The sequence below is a fragment of the Lactuca serriola genome, chromosome 2, assembly GCF_051521515.1.
Source record: "Lactuca serriola cultivar US96UC23 chromosome 2, Lser_US96UC23_V15, whole genome shotgun sequence".
Taxonomy (NCBI): domain Eukaryota; kingdom Viridiplantae; phylum Streptophyta; class Magnoliopsida; order Asterales; family Asteraceae; genus Lactuca; species Lactuca serriola.
The window spans coordinates 33,098,156-33,107,004 of NC_136409.1; the positions used below are offsets into that span (position 1 = coordinate 33,098,156).

The following is an 8,849-nucleotide window of genomic DNA, read 5'->3' on the forward strand; positions in this document are numbered from 1 at the left end:
TAGGACTACTACCTACCCCTTGTAGAGTTCTCCTACAACAACATCTTTCATTCCAGTATTGGTGCTCCACCATTTGAGTTGTTGTATGGACGAAGATGTCGCACCCCAGTTTGTTGGGGTAGGGTCGGTCACAGGGTGATAGTTCGGACCGAGGTAATTATGCAGACTACCAGATGATTCAGCAGATCAGACAGCGGTTGCAAAATCGCACAGAGTCGACAGGAGAGCTATGCCGACTGGTGCCAATCTGAGTTGGAATTTCATGTCGGTGAAAAGGTACTCCTGAAGGTGTCACCCTGGAAGGGTGTGATTCGCTTCAGGAAGAGGGGGAAGCTGCGTCCCCGATACATCGGACCATTTAGGATCATTGACAGGGTTGGCAAGGTAGCATACATGCTAGATCTTCCATAGGATCTTAGTCAATTCCACAACACTTTCCATGTGTCATAGTTGTGAAAGTGCATAGCAGATGATTGGCCAGTGGTACCATTAGACGATATACAAGTCAATAAGCATCTGAATTATATGGAGAGGCCAGTGGCCATTCTAGATAGGAAGATAAAGGTTCTACATAAAAAGGAGGTGCATTTGGTAAAGGTACAGTGGGAGAATAAGAGGGGATGCGAGTGGACATGGGAGCTGGAGGCAGAGATGCGGGAGCACTACCCAGACTTGTTCGCCGCAGTGGACTTTGAGGAAGAAGTTTAGTTCAAGTGGAGGAGAATTGTAACACCCTGACTCACAGGTACAAGTTTAAACCATTATATGACATATTTATGGACCTAATCAATGAGTTGGTTGCCCCTAACTCGTCGTGTAGAAGTGGGTTAGCCTACGTGGATTATTGGACCTACTCGACGAGTCAGAGGACCCAAACTTGACGAGTAGGAGCCGGAAGATGTAACCCTAATTTTTAGGATTTTCACCGTATTTAAAGGACCTTATGTACCTTTCTCCAGTCCTCTACCACCCCCTTGACGGCTGAGAGAAACCCTAATCAATATTACCCTGTTCTTGAGTGTTTGTGAGGCTTAAGAGTGATTTTCGTGCTTTGTGTGAAGAAGGTGTGAAGTATAAGAAGCTTGGAGATAAAAGGAGCATATGAATCTAACTGTACTTCACCTTTGCATCATTTTGAAGGTAACAAGTAGTTACTTTGGTTTATCTTTAGCTAAATCTCTTCATGGTTAGGTTTAGGGCTATCTTTCCCACATTTGGGAATCATTTCGAGTATTACGGCAAGATATGAAATTGTAACTTCAGATCTGGACACCCCTTGGTCCCTATAGCCATAAAGTTATGCGACTTGGCAAGCTTGGGCCTTTCCCTTTAAGTTAACCTTTCACTTAGTCTGGTTTTGGCATTTAGGACTATGCATGTACGTAAAGTTTGCAACTTCACGTGGAAACCATGTCTCAGGAGGTTGGATCTGCAATATGGAGCATTTGGATGGCTTAGAAACATCTATATACATGATGGACTGCATGAACTCGACGAGTCGCTTAGCTGACTCGATGAGACGAAGGGTTCATGTATTTGATTTTGCATGAACTCGGTGAGTCACTAAGAAGACTCGACGAGTTCATTAGGGTTTTCCAAGACATCTCGGCACGCATGGACTCGGGGAGTTAGGTGGAAACTCAGCGAGTCAATTAGGGTTTTGGGTGACCTGTGAGTTCTTAAGAAACTCAACGAGTTGCTAGCTGCACTCGGCAAGTTGGGTCAAAATGGACTGTTAACTTTGACCATTGACTTTGAATTTGACCATGGGTTGACCAGTTTGATTTCTAGGGTTATTTTGGTAATTGGGAATTTATGGAAGCTAACCATTGGCTGATGTAGGTGTTGGACTTGGAGTTGTGTTTGGTGGAGTTTGACTTTATCACTTCGAGCTACTTGCTAGGTAAGTTTCCTTATTATACTCAAGGGTCTAAGGCACTAAGGTCGGCCCTTTTGGATTGTTATCCTGATATGTTATGTTAGTAAGATATGTTAGATCAGTATCGTGGTAGATATGATGGTATTATGCTATTATGTTATGTTAGATCAGTATCCTGGTAGATAAGATGTTATTATGCTCTTATGATCCGTCGGATCGGTTTGTCTATCTATAGACTGATATGTGATTATTTGTTATATGTGCACATATTTGATTGGTGGTTGAGGCTTATCTGCTTTGTGCGAGAGCCAACGGACCTAGGCATTCCAACCCTATAGTTGTGGGTCATGAGTATTCCATCCCGAGGATGATTGGACTCGAAGTATGTGGGCATTCTAACACCATGGTTGTGGGCCTGGGGTTTTCCATCCCGAGGATGACTGGACCCATAGTATGTTGGCATTCCAAACTTATGGTTGAGGGCCTGGGGTATTCTAACCCAATGGTTGAGTGGACCCATAATATGTTGTTTGTGATTATATGTATATTGTTGTGTGTATGGGTATTTTGTGGGAATTAAAGTTTCAGTTTTGGTTTTAGTTACATTAGATGATCGTGGGAAGGCGAAGGCTAAATCGTACCACTCCTCACATTTTATGATTTTGATTTTTTGGGATACTCTGACATGGAAATATTTTGAAAACACTTTGTAACATTTAATGGTTTTGAAATGTTCTAAAAATTTTAAATTTGGCTCAAATTTTATGGATGTTACAATTTGTGTTTTTAATTGCAAACTCACCAGTTTCCCATTAAGAAATTGACAACCGCCAGTTGTACTTTTTCTCTCAAGTTGACAACCACCTAAATCAGCATTAGAATAGGCTTGAATGAAAAATCCTTTTTTAGTAGGATACCAAATTTCCAAGCATAAATGTTCGATGTAGACATCAAAAAATATTCTTTAGAGTAATGAGATGTGGTTCTCTTACCTGACATACTTACATACATAAAACATGCTATTATGTTGACATGTAGTTAAATATAACAATGAACCAGTCATGATTCAATGTCTTTATATCAACAACCAATTTATCCATACATGGACTCAGTCGATTTCTACCTACCATAGGTATTTCCACATCTAATCAGTTGGTCATGCCAAATCGCTCAAGAAAATTCTTCGTATAAGATTCTTGATTGATAAATATGCCTTCTTTTCTTTGGAGAATATTCAACCCCAAGAAATAGTTAGTTTTGCCCATCATGCTCATCTCAAACTAATAGCAAATCAAGTCCTCAAATTCCTTTGAGAAAGCAAGGCTAATGGAATGAAAAATAATATCTTCTACATAAATTGGAACAAGCATGAGATGATCCCCTACTTTCTTGAGAAATAATGTAGAATCAACTGATCCTTTATTAAATTTATAGAACTTCAAAATTTGGTTAAAGTTGCATACAAGGCCCTTGATGCTTGTTTTAAGCCACAAATAACCTTATTAAGAATGTAACAGTGATTAGTAAATTTATCATTGACAAACCCAGATGGTTATTGAACATACACAGTTTCTTCGAGTACAGCATTAAGAAAAGTACACTTAACATCCATATGGTGAACATCAAAGTTCTTGTGATTTTCATACGCAAGAAAAATTTGAATAACTTAAAGTCTTGTCGCAAGAGCAAAGGTTTAATCATAACCAATACTTTCTTGTTGACAATAACCTTTAACAACAAGTCATGTTTTATTGCGAACAACATTACCTTCCTAATCTACATTGCTTTTAAAATCTCATTTAATAGCAATCATAGAAACACTTCTTGGTTTAGGAACCAATCTCCAAACTGTATTTCAATCAAACTCATCCATTTCAGCTTGCATAGTAGCAACCTAATCTGGATTTTCCAATGCAATCTTAACAATCTTAGTTTTGATTTTTGAAATAATAACATTGAGCATAAAAAAGATTTTGGTGAACATTAAGGATTTCATTTCGTGCTCTAATTTGTGCACGTGTGAAACACCAGACTTGAGATTACCAATCACTTGTTCTTTTGGATGATCATGTTTCCATTTTCCATTGGAGGATAAGATGGATCAAAATCCTTATAGATGTCATTTGCATCATAAAATTCTTCTATAGCAGAAAGAGTATCATTAACAAAATATGTATCTGCTAAAGCTACATTGTCATCTTCGACATGTAATGGTCAACTTCGACAGAAGTTCGACTTTCCTCCCCTATAAATGTGTGTCTTCAGTATGTTGTTTCCCCTCAGAATCAGTATTCGACATCGATTGCTCCCTCTCACCATGAGTAGCAGATATCAGTTCCCCCTTCCCCCTCACAACTAATACTTGTGTCGAATGTTTCTCCCCCTCGACAAGATCATTTGGTGTCGAAGTTACACACTCATCAATTATCTCATCTATGATTATTGAGTCAACTGAATGTGTGAAGCTTCGGGAACTTGACTATCTTCAATATTCACTTCAACATTGATTGACCTATCATAAATACCAAAAATCAAATTATAATTAATATCAAAGTTAAGAATTAGATCAACATCTTCTTTTGAGTTAAAAGGAATTGGATTCTAAGGAAAATAATTTCCACTCTTTTAATAGAATAATCATCGAATGTCATATTAAATATTACTTCGAACCTTTATATTATTTTGCTTAGCAACCTATATGAGATAGAGTTTTAACAATATTCAGGAAATATTCCTTCACTGGCTCTAACTTGAAATTTGGAAAGATGATCTTTTAAATTCATGATAAAGCGTCTACAACCAAACACTTGGAAAAATTAACATTAGGTTTCCTTCTGTTAATGTTATAATAAGGTTTGATATTGAATCTTCGATACGAAGTGACATTACACTGAGAGATTAAAGAGATGTAGATCACTAGTGTAAATAAATGTATGTTCCGTTTATGCTTATGTTCCTGTATTGACAATGACATCCCAAACATTTTAAAATGAATAAAATACTTTTCTTCAAAAATGTTTTGATAACGTATTTATCGTATTTTTCTGGGAACAAATTCCGCAAGATTTTTATGAAAAGAAGTACTCTGATTTTTATAAAGCATAAACAAAATCGGTCTTTTCTGGCCGTAAAAATGGGGATGTCATAGTGAACTAATTCTAATTTGGGTAATTTGTGTATTCAGTTTGAGATTTTGAGCAGTAGCCGAGCAGTTGGTAATTATCAGCAGACGTAGGTGAGTCTTCTCACTATATTAATGGATCGAAGGCACCGATGCCAACCCATTACTTGACATGTGGAATACTAGTTGACTATGAGTTTGCTTGTCTGAAAGACCTCGGGGGTAGCCCGTGATACTTGTATGGAAGACCATGGGGGTAGCTGATGGAAAGCTAGAGCATGGGGATAGCCCATGACACTTAGATATCAAGCCATGGGGGTAGCCCGTGGCATTCTAGGGAAAAGACCATAAGGGTAGCCCATGGAAATTATATGTATGTTTTGTGGTATTTTGCGATTATATATTATGTGGTATTTAGGAAACTCACTAAGCTTTTGCTTATACTTTGTATTGTGGTATCGGGTGCTTTCGGTACTAAAAGGAACAGACCGACTAGATGGCGCAACATTCACTTCGCACTATTTTCTGCACTTACTTATGTTGTTACTATGATAACTTAACATGTTTATTTGTAATGGATTTTGGAGATGAGTTATGAATGTAACTCTTAATTAAAAATGAAAATTTTGTATCAGTATATTTTTAGTTGTTACAACAAGGGATCAAAAGTGCAATAAAATCAAAATCTAAGGACTGTCTGAGTGAAAAAAAAACACATAGGGACCAAACCTGCAAATTTTGCAAACCATAGGGACGATTTCTATAATTTGTGCATGTTACTATACCTTCTCGGAGGATTCAAAATCGAAATGTATCATATGGTGGTGGTTCGTGGTGGGTCTTCTCCGTCTCTTGGAAGGAACAAAAAGTAATTATGACCTATCTGGATTCTGGTGACTTATAAGAAACATTGATGTTGGAAGCAAGGCAACCTGCGGAATGAATCTATTCATCACAGACGCGACGGCGGGGGGGCTCTAGGTTGAGCTTGTTTAAGCAAGGGCTTAGGGCCCCCAATTGTAAGGGGCCCCATATTCTCCAAAGTCCAAAAGTTTAGTACATTAAAAATCGAATCTGGTAACCACAAAATAAATAAAGCGGAAAAATAAATCATCGACCGCTGCATTCATGAAACTAAAATAACATTGCATTCTTCTACCGATTTTGATTTTTGCGACATATTCATCTTTCGAGTATAGCAAACGCCAAAGGGCCCCAAATTTTTGGTTCGCTTTGAGCCCCCATAATGGTTGAGCCGTCCATGCGTGACGGTTAATATAAAAATATCTTTATTAAATTGTATATCAACTAAAGTATTATGATTAACGGAGGTTCAAACATATTTCTTATTATTTGTTTAAACAAATCATATACGTACTAATTAATATATAAATACCTTTATTAAATTATATATCAACTAAAGGATTATGATTTATTAGGATGTCTATAAACATCTTAAAACTACCCAATAAAACAGGCTTGGCACACCCAAGAAACTACGCTTCATAGGACAAACTTTCGTAACACAATACATCAATATATATATTCATGACTTCGATATAGATTCGCCGCCAAATCACTAAACTTGTATTCTAGTATTATATATTATTACTTTTTCGTGCAAATTTTGTTGTGATACATGATATCAACGTATACAATACATTTATTTAAAAGTACCTAACAAACCAATATGAAACTTATATACCCATAATTTCTACCAAATATGCAGATCTATTGACTTAAAGAAGGCTAAAGGTTGCGGTTTGGCATCGACCACCATTGTCCTTTGACATGTTATGTGTCGTGTAAAGTGGTATAATATATCTATGGATAATCTTTTTTCTTGAAATATCTCTCTTTTTATTTTGCAAAAAGATTTCTTGTCACCCCCTTTGAGCGTAAAGTGAGAGAAGCATTAGGGAGGATTCTCTTTGAAAATATGGCAAAAACGTAACGCATTACATGTTGAATTGGGATGGTTAAAGGCTACATTACTGATATTTAAATCATTTCATTGTTCTATTTTTTTTTCTAAAGCCACTTGTAAAACGGAATAATAAGGTGAATACCGTACAATACCGATTTATTTTTGATAAATACTTTTACCATTCTAACTATAATTTCTATAAAAAAAAATCTATCAGTACAATATCAAATATATTTGGTAATAACTTGTTTAGTTGTTTGACTATAAGTTTGGGTGGTGAAAAATGTTAATGATATATTAGCTACTTTTTTTTTATATATTTTTAATTTTCAGTTGTAATAATTAAACACCATTAATGGCATAAGACAATTTTACGGTCTACTAAAAGAAATTAATAAATTATTTATTTTAGTCTAATAAAAAATACAATTTAATAACTTTGAGGTGACCTTTTTAGTTTTTTTATGATATAACTTGGTAATATCTATTAAATACCATTAAATGGATAGTATCATGCTCTTAAAACTATACAAAGTAAGGTATTGTTTTTTTTTCTCCATTAAGTCTTGAATTTATAAAGTGCGCAAAATGGATAATGATATCCGAACCGATAAAGTATTAGTTGTTATTTTTTCAAATTATTAATTTGCTCAAACAACACTATTTTATCAAGGGATAATGACTTAGGAGGGTAATAAGGTTTTCAGTTTGTCCGTATTATGTCACCAATGTTTTTTTTGTGCGTATTAGACCAATATGGTTGTTATTACCGTTTAGAAATAGTCATTTTACCGGTTTTAACGGGTAAAAATGACTATTTCTAAACGGTAATAACAACCATATTGGTCTAATACGCACAAAAAAACCTTAGTGACCTAATACGGATAAGCTAGAAACTTTATTACCCTCCTAAGTCATTAACCCTAATTTTAAAGACAATGAGAATATATGACCATCAATAGTAAACTACTTCGTTTAGAACTCGCGTCGTCCCATATAACCTTCTACTCCTCTATATGGCGAAGCTCTTCATCTATAGTCGTCCCTTTAGGGGCATCGATAAAATTGGAACGATACAGAGAAGATTAGCATGGCCCCTGCGCAAGGATGACACACACAAATCGAGACAACATGTGGATTCTATGGTCAGATTGATCTTCTCGTTGATGTCTTCAACCATTTGTGGCAAGTAAGGGTGATCTTTCTTTCTATAAAGTCTCCTTTAAGTTTTTTACTTGTCCTATCATTAAGTTTCATACTTTATAAACTTTTGTTTATGTGTTGTATATAGTATGTATGTATTTGTTTATGTGCTGATTTTTTTATTCATTTTGCAACTTCAGTTTCTTAGTTCATGTTGTGGTTTTGCTTTTATAAAATAATTGATAATAGACAACATATACAAGTCCCTGTTGGTTTTACATTTCCATTCGTTATCAAATGTAGACATTGATGTGAGATATCAAAGTGAGATTTTGTTTTTGTACATATGGATGTGTTCATGTAAACATTTAAATGACAAAAAAGAAGTTAATGATAAAATGTTGCATATTTATGTAATGAAGATCATCAATCATATGAGTTTCGGACATAGAAGTTCTGTAAGGGTTGTGAGATAAGTTTAAATGGAAGCAAGTATTTTCAGTCAAACAAATCAGTCACATTGATTAGTAAGCATGTTTTCTAAATAATTAGGGTTAATGACTTAGGAGGGTAATAAGGTTTCCAATTTGTCCGGATTAGGTCACTAAGGTTTTTTTTTGTGCGTATTAGACCAATATGGTTGTTATTACCGTTTAGAAATAGTCATTTTTATCTGTTAAAACGACTATTTCTAAACGATAATAACAACCATATTGGTCTAATACACTCAAAAAAACCTTAGTAACCTAATACGGACAAGCTGGAAACCTTATTACCCT

The 8,849-nt window shown here is 35.5% G+C and overlaps 1 non-coding gene across 1 annotated transcript; it reads left to right on the forward strand.

The window, feature by feature from the left end:
• Positions 1-7,968: 7,968 nt before the first annotated feature.
• Positions 7,969-8,070, forward strand: LOC145091064 (U6 spliceosomal RNA). Its single transcript, XR_013701953.1, has one exon. It is a non-coding gene; the product is annotated as a U6 spliceosomal RNA (small nuclear RNA).
• The last annotated feature ends 779 nt before the right edge of the window (positions 8,071-8,849 follow it).